We start from the raw sequence: 15721 nt of genomic DNA on the forward strand, positions 1-15721 counted from the left end.
TTAACATCTAACACACACATATGAGGGTCAGAGAGGGAGGGAGATCAAAAGAGGGAAGAGAGGGAGGGAGAGAGAGAGATACTAAAGATACAGCCATAAAACCAAAAAACACTTGGGAAGTACTGCTGTGGCATATTCACAGACCAAAGTAGTTAGGAGGTGGAAAAAGAATGCTTAAGAAAAGCTAAGGGGTTTAATCAGAACCAGAACTATACAGGCTAAGTACAACTTCAAATGGGACGAAGCTGGTCTGCTACCGATAAAATCTAGTATAGCTTCCTCTGTTTCATGCTTCCAACTGCTCAGCACCTGACTATTGCAGATGCAAATAAAAACTACCCTGTGAGCATTTTTAAGGTGAAATGGTAAGCAGGCAACAAACTGTAGTTAAAACTGTTTGAAGGAATCTTAACCTTTCAAACCATTGTTTAGAACTATACTAGTCGATTGTCTCAAGTCAAAGAAGGAGAAAGACAATCTGCAAATGGCTGATGGTCCAGAGCTAAGACTATAGAGATGGTAATCTGTGTCACTTAGAGGCAAATTACAGGAGCTCCAAGAGCCAGAAAGCACACTTAGCAAAGCACTGTCCTGCCTGGGTTCAATGACCAGGCCTGTGACCAAAGGTAGAGTCACAGTCACTCTTCCAGACAAGGGCAGCAAGCCCCAGTTCTGCACATTACAACAGACATGAACATCTGCAATGCTCTATTAGGCTGACCAAATTCTCAGGTTAACGGTAAAAAAAGCTAACTAGACTCAGGTGAACCATGTTGTTTTGCCTAATTTATACATATGAATAAAAACATTTTAATCAGACTAGAGTTCATACTAATCACAACCTTCAAAGGAGAATGTTTATGGTAAAAAAGAGAAAACAGAGACCCAGAGGGCTAGCATCTGTTGATAAATGAACTAGCTGGCCAAGGCCAACAGACCCAAAGCAGAGGCGATAGCATTCTTTCCCGAAAGGCAAGTCCAGGAGCCTTGCCAGAGCTCCCTGGAGAAGTGTGGTCATGCTTGGCAAACTTCTCCAGTCCTATGCCTGGCTTCCCCCAGCTCACTGTGTGGAGTTTCTAGAATGTTCAGCTAACCCAACCATTTAAAAAACAAAACCTAGCAGTACCACCTGAACTACTGCCAAAAAACAAAACAAAAAAACCCCAAAAAAAACAAAAACAAAAACAAAACCCAAGAACATGAGGGCACAGACATAATGAACTACCAACCCAAATTGAAATTCAAAGGCAAAAAAAAGCTGCAGAACTTTTTAACTTTCTGTTTTCTGTGGGGAAAATATCAGGCAATCTTTGGAGAGCCTCCAGTCAGAACTCAACACTTCCTGGCAACATAAGCCGGGCCTGCCTTTCTAAGGGTGCGCTGACATTACAAATGCCATCTTTGTAACCTGCAAAGGATAAAGATCTTGTGGGTTAGAGACACATTCTACAATTCCGTTTCATTACTAATTATATACACACATCTGTCAAAACTATGTACCATCTAAAGAGATATGATTAGACTTGTTCTGAAAAAGAATGAAAAAGAAGAAACTATGAAATCAGCAATTGTACTGGACACGTGTTTTTGAAGTACTCCAGACGCCAAAACCCCAAGGCAACATAGCATTATAAATGAAAACTTTCATTTTGCCTTCCACACCTAAGAGAAACATGCTAAACATTGAGGGTGTGTTACTTACAGAGACAATGCCTCTAATTCACACTAGCAAAAAGTTTCTTGTCTGTGCTCTGTGTGAAGGAGAAAGGTATCCACAAACAGAAAGCCACAGTTGAACCTTATACATCTAGGATTCTGGATGGAAAGAAAAAAATGGCTCTAGAACAGAAAACAGATGGTATGGCACAGCAAGCTGGGGCTGAAGAAGCACTCTGTGCTCGTGAGACACTCTTGAGAGCAGGGCGCCCAGCTTCCAAGGAGTAAACCAGGAGCATATTAGTAAGAGAAGAACCTGAGCAGAATGTGAGCGTGCAGCATGAGCACAGATGTGGATCAGCACACTTCCAAAAGAGAGCACTATCAGCATGCCATCATCCTTAGGCGAAATAAAAGAACTAATTTACCATTTAAGGTGGGAAAAGTTTACGAAAATTGATAGAGGACATGTACCAAAAGCTTTTTTTCTTTTTTAATCACTTGTGCACTCCTAAGACAGGAATTGGGGTAGATTAGCTTTCTGCTGTACATGGCAAGAGCAGTACACAGAAACATAAGCCAAGAGCCTTGAAGAACAAGCACAGCAGAATGATGGCGCTACAGGAGACAACTTGGACTCCGGCTGGAAATCTAGCTATCTACTGTGATGCTTAAAATTAACCTGTAAGTCTCGCCTGCCCAGGAACCAGGTACCTTCTTGGAATGTTGGAAGTTATAGTTCTTAAAAAATAACAAAACCTCATAAGAAAGTACTGTGGCCTATAGGCTTGTCTTTATAAGCCCTTGCAACACATGGCTCGGGGACATTCTATCAGGGAAATTCCGATGAATGCTCCTAACCAAAGGCCATCTCTTTGGTCAGTATTTACTATTTAATAAAACTCGCTTTAAACTTGACCCAAAATGGTGGAGTTGTTTTTTTTTCTGATGAGTCTCAAGATTAACACTAGCTTTCCAGATACTTCTAGAAATAAAAACTGGTCCTGAGTCTGTAGTCTGGAGAAGTTATACCTTGAGATCCTAAGATATAATTATCAAGTGAATTGGTAGGGCCGGATGAGGTGAGGTAGGGTCCCACTGTGCAGCACAGATTGGCCTAGAACTCACTGTGTAGCACAGGATGACGTATTAAATGTGGCGATTCTCATGTATCATCTTCCCAAGTGTTGGGACTATAATATGTGACACCATGCTTGGGGGAATTTGTGTTTGTTTTTTTTGTTGGTACAGTGTTTTACTATGCTGCTTGGACTGGAATGAACTCATGGGCTCAAACAATCCTCCTGCCTCCACCTCTCAGATAGCCAGTATCTATAGACGATGCCAATCTAGACAGCTCATATTTGTTAACTGTGATATTCTCGGATAAAAGCCCCATTTGAGTTAGTAATCAATAATCCAAACTGAACCTGTACATTAGGCAAGAATACATACTCATTTAGAGCACTAAGGAATTTAAATCCTAGTACTATCAAATATAAAGTATGAAATAACTTTATTGTTAATTAAAAATATGCAAGACGAAATAAGAAATAAAGCAGAAAGACAGCAGCAAAGATATTCTCACAGACATGAAAGAAGAACTTTTGAAAAAGAGAATATAAGAGCATTAAGAGCATTAAAAGTAAGATCTCAAAGGAAAATTCAATACAGAAGAGAAAAATATTAAACTAGAAGTTATATCTTGAGGAAGTCAGCAAAATGAAGCAAAAACGAAGGCAAACACAAACAGAATTATAAAGATGCTAAGAGGAAAAAGAAGTTCTAACACTCATTTAACCAAAGCTGGAGGAGATAACAGAGTAAGTATGAGACAGTACTTAGAACATTAATAGCTAGGGCATTTTCAGGGATGATAAATAACAGGAATCTACAGAGATACAGAATGCACAATTAAAAACAAACAAGCAAAAAAAAAAAAAAACCCACCCTGTATACTGCCAAAGATAACCTTGGAGTAAGTTACTAATTTGCATCTACTAAGTTCCAGCAGAGAAAAGACTTAGGAGATGCCTTAAACACTGACAATAAAAGCTGTAACAGTACAATGGGACAGTGTGTTTACAAGGCCATATGGAAGTAAAAGCTGAGAACTGGAAGGGTGAGAATCAGACATTCCAAAAACCAAAACCAGGAGACTCTTAGCAAAGAACCTTCTGAAGAAGGCAAAGCTCATAAGATGGAAGGCACAGAGATGGAAGAAAGGTAGAAGCCATAGTAAAAATACACAGTTTAAAAAAAAAAAAATACTGCTCTAAAACAGCATGTCTACTTTTTATGGTGACAAAATTACATACATTTTGGCAAAAGCATCTAAGTTCAGAAGGCACATTAGTAGCCCTGAGAAGTTTGTATTATTCTGGAAAGAAGAAGGGATGCTTGATATGTTGACTGAGCTTTTTAAGCTGCCAAGCATCCACAGAACATTTTCAGAAGAGAAAGTCAACACATAAAAAGAAAAGGGAAACTGAATGACAATATAAACCAATCCAAAACAATGAAAACAGACCACGTGGGGAAAAGTGTTCTATTACATTCCAATAAACAAAACAGAGACTGCAAACAAAACATCCACCACACAAGGAAAAAAAAATGAAAGAAGCCAATGTAGCACTCAGGAGACTGAGGCAGGAGGAGCTCAAGCTCTGGACAGCCTGGGCTACATAGCAAGACCCTAGGTACAAAAGAAGCTGTGATCCGAAGAGGGGAAAAGGAGGGAAATACTGAAAGCCTTGTCTACATTGAAATTGTGAGCTGGGCATGGTGGCACACACCTGTAATCCCAGAAGCAGAAAGATCTCTGTGATTTCAAGGCCAGTCTGGTCTACAGACCGTCCAGGACAGAGAAACCCTGTCTCAAAAAAGCAAAAACAGCAAGAAGAAAAGAAATTGTGAGCTCTGTTCTCAAAAAAAAAAAAAATCAATCCTATGATTCACCAAGAAAAACAAATTAAAATATACTACCTCACATTCACTAGGATAGTAACAGAAATACTAAATATTAAGAGAGAAATGAGACCACAAATCAACTATAATAGATTATTTTAACTGCAGATCTTGTTTTAACAATAAAAGGTAACTCACTATACTTACTATACAACAATCTCATAACACATGCAAGAAAATGAAGTAAATTGTAAAAATTTTACCTGCAAAATCATAAATATATATTTTATTATATATATTATATACATATAATTTTGCATGCAATATTTTTACAACTTGCCTTCTTTTCTTGGGTGTGTTATGAGGTTGTTGTGATATATATATGAATGCTGAGATTAAAGGCATGCACCACCATCACCCACCTGTATGTAATACATCATTCTAATCAAGCCTCAAAAGAAGCAACACTTAGCAATATTATCTTAATATATATGGTAATTATGTACATAGTAATTATATTAGACATAAAAGTTATACTAGAATGGCACTTAACAGTGACATTAAAACAGTATTGGGTCATGTAGCCAGCTTTTATGTTCTAGGTTATAGTGATACAGTTTTCTTAAAATATCCCTTGACCCCAAAGAAACTGAACTTTTGCTGGACCTTGCAGTCAAGTTAATAATCCTGCTGGAAATCATTTAAGACTATGTACTTGGCCTGCTGTCCTACTATGTACTCCTCCTGTTTGAATTTAACCTGCTTTTAAAAGAACAATGTAATGTGCGTCTTACTGTGTCTTGGATTTCCCATGCAAGCTTAAGTGTATGTCCTTAATCTGAAATTATGTATTTTTTTCCCATGCCCTGACCCAGAATACTGTATGTGTATATGTGTATGCTGTGATCATTTGCAGACAACTGGTTGACAAAACCTTAAAACAAATAACCACCATAAATGTTGGAAGCAGTGTGAGGATGCATCTTGAGAGCATCCATTTGTAGTTTAAATGATTTTCTGGGCAAACTGAAATTAGCAAAGTAAGGTCTTCCCCTTGCAGGACTCTGTTAAAGATTCTGTAAAGTATCCTGACTCCATTTCATGTTCTCTCTGCTATTTAATAAGTCCAGACAAACCCCTCTGTAAGGGACAGGCACAGGTTCAGACACACACAGGCACAACTCCTAGGCAACAGGCCCGGACACCACAACAGAGACATTACAGGTAGGCCAGCAACCACAAACTACACACAGAAGTGTAAGAAAGGTAGTGGACGATTGAAATTTGTGTTCATTCTTGGTCAAATTCATCTAAGGAGAAACTGTCTTGTTTCCTTAGAATTAAGGAATTCTAAGCATTCCTTAATGCAATGCTAGCACGTTTTGGTGTGTTCTATATGCACTTGGTGATGGTCTTTATTCCACCTGGCACTGGGGCAGCAATGGCATAGCCCATCCGACCGCACAGAAGGAAGCATCATTTCCTAACTCTAATCTTCTAAGATCAAGACTCCAGTTGAAAGCAAACCTGGATTAAAGAGGCCTGGCCCTGGATGTCACCATGAGCCTTCCTGGAACCTTTCAGAATCCTGGGGCTTCTATGACTCAGGAGGTTATTTCCTGTAAGGGCCCTTTGTCCTTCTGCCAAGCCAAGTTGCTTGCCTCTTCTAATAGAAGAGCTAGTCTATCCAACTCTCTTCCTGACCCTCCACAGCCTTTCCTTGAGATGCCGCAAAAGCCTGGACATTCCCTCTCTACCCGGAGTTGGACACTCAATCCCAAAACAAAGCAGGAAAAATTGGAGGGAACTTGAGATCCGTGGATTCCTTGTGATGCAGTTTGACTTACCTGTTCTGTCTCTTATAAAACCCCTGCAGCACTCCAACTGCACTGTGCTTGAAAGATCACAGCTCCTTCAGCCACTGAAGCTTTGCCTAGAATAACAAAGGCAGGAAATGAGAAAGAAGTCAACCAAAGGAACCAAAGTGTCCACTGGGGAAAGAAATGCATTTAATTGGGTGAAATCTTCACCATTAAAAGAAGAAATGACCACCCAAGTTCAGGGGAATCTCTAGCTTAGCCTGAGCCCCTTTTCTCTATAATCAAAACTCTAAGAAGTAAGTCAATGGTTGGAAAAGAACTCATTCTTCTTTACAAAGACTGCTGGCATGCATTTCCTCATTGGAACCTCACAATCTCGAGAACACAATACTTCTATTCTTGAGAATATTCTTTTTAAATGCAACAGTCGCTGAAGTACCCGATGGTTAGAAAACCTTCCCCCAAACTACTCAGCTAAGAAGTATCAAATGAGAGGGGTTAGCATACAGCTCAGATGGCAGAGTGCCTGCCCACCGTGCCAAAGCCTTGGGGTCAAGTCTCCCAAACTCTGAGACTCCTGAATCCCAGCACTTGGGAGGCGGAATCAATATTGTTTCTTCTTGCATTGAATCTGCTGATCTACATTTTCAGCCAACAGATGCAGAAACGCCTTTGTCTGCAAAGTGACCAAGACACTGCCACAGTTTACTTAGAAAAGCAACCCTTACAGTAGAAAATCCACAGAGGCACTCAACCTGCATCTTTCCAACATACCCTCCTTTGCCCTGTAAGTCATAGTCACCACCATTGCTGGGCTTTTTACATCTTTTTAACTTGAAAATAATTTTAACTTGAGAAATTTGCCAGAAAACTTGCAAAAATAATAGTACAAGAAATACTCGTGTGGTCCTTACCTGCATGTGTTTACCGACATTAGCCCATTTCCCTGAATATTCACCTGTTCTCTTCCACACACACATTTAGTACTTTTGTCTTGAGCCACATGATGATCAATCTCATACATCATGGCTCTTTTTCTTTAAAAACTTTCAGAAATTATTCCCAAAGCGTAGGGAGATCCTTATATAATCACGATACAGTCATCAACCTTGGGACCACTGACACTGATGTTTTAACCCAGCACTCCGTGTTCAGTTGTCCTAAGAAGGATTTTTTAATAACACTTCTTCCGCCTCAGGATCCAGCCCAGGGTTAGAGAAAGCACTTCACTCCTATCTCCCTTTAACCTGAAACACACACAACAGCACCTTTGGCTTCACAACACTGAGAACACAGCTCCTCCCCTCTAAAATTAATGAAGCACTTCCCTTTTGGTGTGCCTGACCTTTCCTCTGCTGACTTTGGATGAATCAGAATGGCGTGTGTTTGCTCAGCCAGAAAATTCCCTGAGATAATCTCTGAATATTACATCTAAAGGTACAGTGTCTATCCTGATCCCAAAGTAATGCCCGCTTTAGTCAATAAAAAAGAAGTCACTACATTTTTCCTTACAACTGATACTTCAGCCAGGGGAAAACATTTTAAGACTCTCCAAATGCCTTGTCCTACCTCAAAATATCCCTTCCCATCCCTATATAATCTCAATACTTGGAAAACTGAGGCAGGGAATCATGAGTTCGAGGCCAGACTGGGATACACAGTAAGCCTCTACCTAAGATGAAGTGAGGGAGAAAGGGAGGAAGAGATGGAGAAAGAAAGGGTGGGAGAGGGAAGGAGAAAAAAGTGAGAAAAGGAGGGAGGAGGAGAGAGAAAGGTAAAGAAGGAGGAAGAGGGAAAGAGGAGGAGAGGCAGAGGAGAAGAAATTTTCCCAGGTGCCCATGACCTCTGCCTGTTACAAGCTTTCTATCATGACAGCTGCAGCATACTGACCCCAACATTCTTTGCACACTACTATTCATTCACTATTGGCATTCTACATCACTTGTTCACCTAGTGAAGTAGTTAGGGTTGGTACCAACACACACAGAGTCCTGCTTTTCTTAGGACATATCCCTACATCATTCCTGTATTTTACACTGACCAGACATGGCCAGGGAGAGCCTCTTCAAGCTGCCTACTAGGTATTTTTGACATATGTTTTTGTCCTTATTTTTCTTTCTTTACTATCTCACATTAAAACATGTCTAGGACTTATCCTGTATCTGTCTTGTCTCTGTTCTGGATGAGGTCATTTCTCCAAAGAGTCCTGGGGTCTTTTCGGGAATGACAGAGAGCAATTGGGTCTGTTTCACCTTGTTGATCTTCATCCTAAGTTTGAGCCACATGTGCCCTTCTGTCATAAAGAGGACAGTTCGAGGAGGCTCATTTCAGTGTGGCAGCTAATTTACTGGTAGATCTCACCAAGTGTTACTCAAGCATCTACATTTGGTTATGATGGATCCAATTCAATTATATCCCTATCACAAGTGGCCTTGCTCTATGGGATTGTCCTTACTCCTTGAGATGAAGCAGATCCATTTTGTTGACAGCATGGCTAAGGTGCTCCAAACTCCAAACTCTCAGGATCACACCCCCCTGCATCTGTCTTTCTATTCACTGCCTAGAGGCTGCTGTTCCCTGGGACACATGGTCATATGGAAATCTTAACCATTAAGCACTTCTTTGTCCATTATCTTGCTGTGCAAATTCCAGTCTCAGGCACCCTGAGCTACAGATCTGTCATCTCCATGCTTTGAGACCCCAGGCCCTCCCTGGGCAGGTCACATCTTCTTTGGCAGAAAATGGACATAGGCCAAACACCAGGATAGGACAGAGAGCTGTCAAATGACCATCTTCTCATGAGTCACAGTCTTGGCTGCCTGTTGTCCACTGCCAGCGGCCTCATGAATGGAGAGCCTGTACTTAGTGTGGAAATGCAAGATCAGCTCTAGCTGCCTCTCATTTTGTCTTCATGCCTTCAGCATTCGGTAAGGCTGTACTGGGAATGGCGAGGGATCAAATGTGTTCAGCACATTTTAATAAGGTCTGTAAGCATTCCAAAAAAAAGTCACTTTCTGGCACACTCTTGGCTGTGCACCTGTTCTCTTGTTCTGTAAAACCACAGTATCTAAAACACTCTCGAGGACTGAAGCGATTCCAGATGAGATGACAGAAAAATGCCTCTCCTCATTCTCGAAAGCCGACACTCACTCCACGGGTGTCCACCACCCCAACACAGTTGTGTTTTCATAACCCTTCCTCCAAGTAGCACAGCAAAGCTCTCCAGCCAAAGCCAACAAAATCAGTTGCTATAGTTAGTTGATATTTCCTGTTTATATGTGCATACTTAGGAGTGAGGACTTTTCATGTGAATCATTTTCTGATCCATTTTTCATTTTTAAAAATCTCCTAAGCGCATATCTCTACAGAGAATTAGAAAGTAATCAAGAAAAAAGGAAAGAAAAATTGCAACCCGAGGCACAAAGTTAACTGGAAGAAAATCAGAAAAAGAAAAGAAATTTTTTTCATCACATGCTGTAAGGAAACAAACTTTGCAATTCTAGAAAAACAGAGAACTTGTCTTTACCTGCATCGACCAGATCCATACTCACTGCTGCACCTGGCACTACTTTCTCCACAGGTTTGTCTCCAAATGAGGACTCCACCCTTCAGCCCATCTATCCCATGCATGGGTACGCTGGCATTTCTTTGGTTTTGCTTCAAATGGCCCAGAATGTAAAGAGCAAGTGTGAGGTAAAGGTGCCTGTCCAGCCTGCCCACTTTCTCATTCTCCATCTACTAGGAATCCTCAGAACACCTTCTCATTGGTCCCTCTCAATCTCCACTGCCATTCTGTTTCCACAAGTCGGCATGGATCCAGCTGCACACAGATTCTTCTGCGGTTCCCACTTCCCAGGAAATGACTGGCAGTCCCTTGTGCCGATGGGTCCCACCTGGTCTTCCTTTTACCTCACTCACCTCACGCCCCATCTCTTGTGAAAAACTTTCAGCCTCTCTAATGAGACATCTTTCTTTCCTATTCTCCTCTTGGCTAACTTGCTGGGGACAACGACTGGGAAAGTCTTTGTGTGACCACTGTCTAAGGCTGCTTCAGTGCTCTCCCAGCGCCTGGCCATCTTTATAATAAATAAAGGCAGAACTGTGACGTTCACTGTCACTGTGCTAAGCACGGATGAGCACTCAGTCTCCACGAGTTCTTCCAGGTGAATGCTATTCCTCTTTGCTCATTTCATAAATGAGTACACAGGCCTGGAGATGCAACAGCATCCCGACGTGAGCCAGGACGTGGCAGAGACCCAGAGCTCCAGTGCATTTCACTACCAATAATGTGAAATATAATTAGCTGAGAAAGCAGCTGCATTGAGAGGTCATGAGAGGTCATGAGAAAGTGGGCTTCCACTACAGACCCCATTCAACAAGGCGGAGCATTCTCAGCACCAGGGACCAAGTCAACACTTTGCAGCTTGCTCAGTCTATCTAGCCTCAAGGAGAAGGACAAGGACAAAGTCTGCTCTATACATTCTACAATGCTAATTTCTGCTAATACTTGCAGGATATGGAGGATGGCCATCAGGGAGAGGGAGAGCCCAAGTGTGTATCAATGCTGTATCCTTAGATATGCTGACTGCCAGGTTTCAAAAGAACGCAAGTGATCACCATGCCCCCAAACCACAGAGCAAAATGGTTGAGAAGAGGTGTGTGAAGGTCAGCCTGAGGGAGCATTAGTAATGGCTGCCAAGGAGGGCTCAAACCCAGCTCCTCTTCAGAATGGAAAAATCATAGAAAAGTGGGGAAGTCAGATTTTCTGAATTATTATTATTTGTGTGCATGATGTATGTGTGTGGAGGTCAGAGGACTTGCACTTTTACATGTATTCTAGGACTTGAATTCAGTTCCCCAGGCTTGCGTGGCAGGAACCCTTACCTACTCTCTGAGCCACCTAACCATCGAATACTATTATTTTTAAATGAACACGTTTTACACTTGAGGGTAAAAATGCCTCCCTATTCAAAATATTTGCCAATATTTTGAAATACCTACAGGCCAAAAATGTCTTCTAATTTACTATTTCAGGCAGATGAATCATATGTGTCGAAACAACCTACTAGCATTGTGCTTGTGTAAAAGGCACAGAAGAGTAAGACTGGGCCAGCTAGTTTACTGGAGAGAGAACATAAACAGATAATTACAATAACATACAATTAGTGCTTTTGGCAGAGAGGAACTGAATGGGGGAGGTGCGGAGGAGGGGATGACGAGTCCTGCTTATGCTTCCACCCCACTGAGTGAGGAAGGAGGGCTTTCCCCCTAATGACCTTTGCAATTTCCTTGTCTGATCCTCATTAACTTGCAAGCAAACACCACCCAATCCACTGCGCCGCTGAGTCACCCACACGCTGCACACTTCCCTAATAGACACTTGCTGAGCAAGTTGTGAAAGTGATGGTCAGCCACACAGCAGCATGTGACTTGCCCAGTCAACTGAGTTTTATCTGCCCCTACATCTTTCTACAAAAATGTCTTGCTTTCCTACTGTCAACTAATGCGGTGTGTATTTATCTATTCAAAAAATCTTAAAGACATGGTCAAATGGATAGTTCATCTAAAATGAGGGTACCACCATTTAAGAGTTCTTGTGGTTTGGGATACGGAGACAGCTCAGTAGATGAACTGCTTGCAATGCAAACATGGGAGCCAGAGTTCAGATCCCCAGCACGCATATAAAAGCCAGGCAAGTCTTGCTGCCTGCTTGTAATCCCAGGGCTCAAGAGGCAAAAACAGCTCAACAAAAGACCATCCGTCAGGGCTGGAGAGATGGCTCAATGGTTACAAGTATTGGCTGCTCTTCCAAAGGACCAGAATTCAATTCCCAGCACCCACATGGCAGCTCACAACTGTCTGTAACTCCAATTCCAAAGGATCTGGCACCCTTGCGTAGACATGCAGGCAGAACACCAATGCATATAAAAATAAATAACTTTTTTTTTTTTAATATTTAACGGGATATTCTTTTTTTTTTTTTCAATGCAGTTTATTCAGGAACCTTGACCCTGGGTAAAGCCAGCCCACTTTAAATAGCCTCTGGGTAGCCAACCTCAGCATGCCACGTGGGCAATACAGATAGGTCCACATACATGGAAGCAAGCCAGATCCTCAGCCTTAGGCAAATGTGGAGTTGTTTGTGACAGAGAGCACTCACCATCGGGAAGGTGGAAGGCGGAAACCAGCTCCATCTTTCAGGCGCGGCATTACGCAGCTCTCTACAGTTCCCCCTTTTTGTTTTGGACGAATCAGGCAAGAGTAGAGATCTGATCTCTGATATTAGAAATAAATTGGGACTTTGTACCGATGTTCATTTAGGTGTCATCCACCCAAAGAGCATCAGACCCGTCTGATACCTTTTTCTCAGAGGCGGGACCTGGGGCATCAACCCGCATGCAATCAGACATGTTCTTCTCTGGGTCCAAAGCGGCTGACCCTGAGTGCAGTGCTTAGCCTCGCATCCTGAGCGTAACATTTTGGCTTTTTATGGTAGCCAACCATGCTTGGGGACACTGTCCTGCTTCAATGGCTGTAAAGGCCTGAATGGTCATGGCTGCATTACGCTGTTGTGAGACTCTAATCTTGCATATATACCACAGGCAACTCTTTAAACAGAGAGAGGGCAGGCCTCACTAAGTAAAGTCAAAGTGTTGGAGGAAAGCCCTGCCATCAACTAGTGGCCTCCACGCATACACATGAGCCCACATGTGTGTACCTGCAGACATACCACAGACATCACAGGTGTGAAGAATAAAGCTTGTTATTTTAACTTAAAATTGTTTACCTACAAGAAATATTTCTTTTCATACAACATACTGTAAGACCTGGGGTCTCACAGCTCAGGAGTTCAATCTCGCCCTTCCCAGAAACTCCCTCAGACCAAGACTCATTGCAAAAGCAAGAGGTTTATTAACCATTGTACAATGGGGTCACCCCTGCCGGTCAGCAAAGAGTGGCACCGGGAGACAAAGGCCTTCAGGTTTTTAAAAGAAAAATTGTGGGAAATTTGAAGTTGCAGTTTTGGCAATTTAGGATTGGATGAGGAAGTTATAAAGTAAGATAATTGGTTAGTCTTAGGTGCTCAAGCTTGGCCAGTCCTGCCAAGTGTGGATGCAGCTGCAATTGAAGGTGGGGTGGTTAGCTCATCCTTGAAGATTAGGGGCTACAGACTTTTGGCTGGAGGTCAAAAGCTACTCAGAAGAAGTCTAGGTTCGTTGCTAAGAAACGCTATCTCAAGTACAAGGGTCTGGTCCTTCTTTTGCTGAGTGAAGGTCATTGCTTGCTTGCCCTTTTTTTATATCTGTCCTCACAGATAGGGTCACATTCCTTCACTCTCTGGAAAGGTACTAAGAGGCTTTAGCTTAACCTGGACCTAAAACTCAAAACTATAGGCTTTAGAAGACATATAGGTTACAAAGTTAGCCTAACCCTTTCAATACAATAAAGGAATTTATGTACATGCAATAATCAAAACTAGCCATGCTATAAAGTGAAGAAAGTAATGCCCACCCTGAAGATGATGCTTATGACTTTACATTAAAGCCACTCTAAGTATGTGATAAGACAGAAAGGGGGCCAGGGCAGGCCACAGAATCCTGACTTCAGTTAGATTATAAAGAGGGTTTCACCCTCAGCACTGAGAAAGGACATCCCTAGCCTGTAGGATATAGAAAAAAGAAGGTGACAAGAGGTTTCACTAAAAAGTTTTATGCTATGAGCATAAAACTCAGAAAATGGTTTTTTAAAGGACAAAGTTTTCTCTTTCTCTCTCTCTCTCTCTCTTTAATAAAAAAGGTACTTTTGAAATTGAGAAACTTAAAACACACACACACACTCATTTCTAGCATGCTGTATATATCCGGTGTTCTAACAAGACACCTATTTTTACTATCCTCCCTAACTTCAATATATGTACTGTTGATCACTTTAAAAATCAACTCATAGTCAGTAAAAATGAGAAGGAGAGGGAGGAAGGGAGTACAAGTGTTTGGTAAACACTTCCTCACATGGCTGCTGCAGAGATTCTTGAGCATGGCTGATACTGAGCCAGTATAAAAACCAGCCACTGGCTATATAAGTGAAAGTCTTCTGGAACCCCCATAATATCGTTGAAATTAGGGTTTCCCTAAATCTGAAAGTCTATATATGCTCGTTTCACGGCATGCTCTACAAGGAGGGTAGATGGCACCCAATTATCACACCCAAGCATCTGACTAAGAAGCCACATCTAAGGCCACGAGGCCCTTACAGGTTAACCACTGTCTGAGTGCTCACTTTGGGGTACTGCATCTATAACAATCCTGCTACCTCTCATACTAAACTCTTGGGATATGCCAACTAGACTTAGTTATAGCAGCAGTACAATTAGGCAATTCTTTTTTCTCACAAGGAAAGCTACTGAGCTAGGTATGGTAGTACAAGCCAATGTCTTTAGCACTTCAAGGCTAAGGCAGGAGGATCAGGTTTGAGGACAGTTTTGGCTATAGACTGAGAGGCTGTGTGAGAAAAGGGAAAGGAAATGAGTACGAAGAGAAGCCAATGAATGAAAACAAGAGGGTCCTGAAGTTGAAAGACAAGGACTCAGTAACCAGTTTCCAAGTGACAGAGGCAAGGCTGTAAGGCAACCTCCAAGACCACATTCCTGCTGGGGAATGAGTGAGTTACGCTCAGCCATACAGCTACATGTGAATCAGCTTGAGCTGCTCTTTAAGCTCCAAGTGTGCTAAGGAGTTCTGGTTTACAGTTGCCTCTGTATCTGCCCAAATTCACATGTGCAATCCTAGGCCAGGCACACCCTCGCCTCCATAGCTACATGGATTAGGTTTGGATTCTCTGGCCTTAAAATGACAAGAGGATAAGATGATGACTGATTCCTTTGAATGTCTCAGTCATGATCTCAAGCCACTTGAACACAGGGTGCAGGTACTAGATAGCAATGCTAAGCCACAAGACAGGCATAAATCCTGAATGAAGACAGTAGGCTTGAACAGATATGTAACCAGAACCAACACAATGTGTTTCCCACTGAGTCCGCACTTTGAGAACTGTTCAATGTGAATGATGATAAAGTAAGATGAATAAGGCCTGTCCTGGAAAGAATACTGTCACTGTGCATCCCGAGTCTCATGAATCTTCATACTACTTGATCCACTTCTACTACTAAAATTCAACATTCCATAATTGTTGAAAACAGAAGGGGGGAAGGTCTAAGAACTCAGGAGGCAACAACATAGAATACTATGCAGATATTAAAATTATTTTCATATAAAAACAAGACATAATACTTAAAAAATGTTCTTTACAGTCTTAAATATTCAGATATGGCCACGTAGGAA

At 41.8% G+C, this 15721-nt stretch overlaps 1 protein-coding gene across 8 annotated transcripts in view; it reads right to left on the minus strand.

The window, feature by feature from the left end:
* Sgms1 (sphingomyelin synthase 1) overlaps nucleotides 1-15721 on the minus strand; it is a 258253-nt gene that overhangs the window by 144106 nt on the left and 98426 nt on the right. For all 8 annotated transcript variants that reach the window (XM_060388375.1, XM_060388385.1, XM_060388374.1 and 5 more), the window contains one exon: nucleotides 6411-6496. The gene's annotated coding sequence lies outside the window, so the exon portion shown is untranslated. The remainder of the gene's footprint in view (nucleotides 1-6410; nucleotides 6497-15721) is intronic.

Source organism: Meriones unguiculatus, chromosome 1 (assembly GCF_030254825.1).
Source record: "Meriones unguiculatus strain TT.TT164.6M chromosome 1, Bangor_MerUng_6.1, whole genome shotgun sequence".
NCBI classification, from domain to species: Eukaryota; Metazoa; Chordata; class Mammalia; order Rodentia; family Muridae; genus Meriones; species Meriones unguiculatus.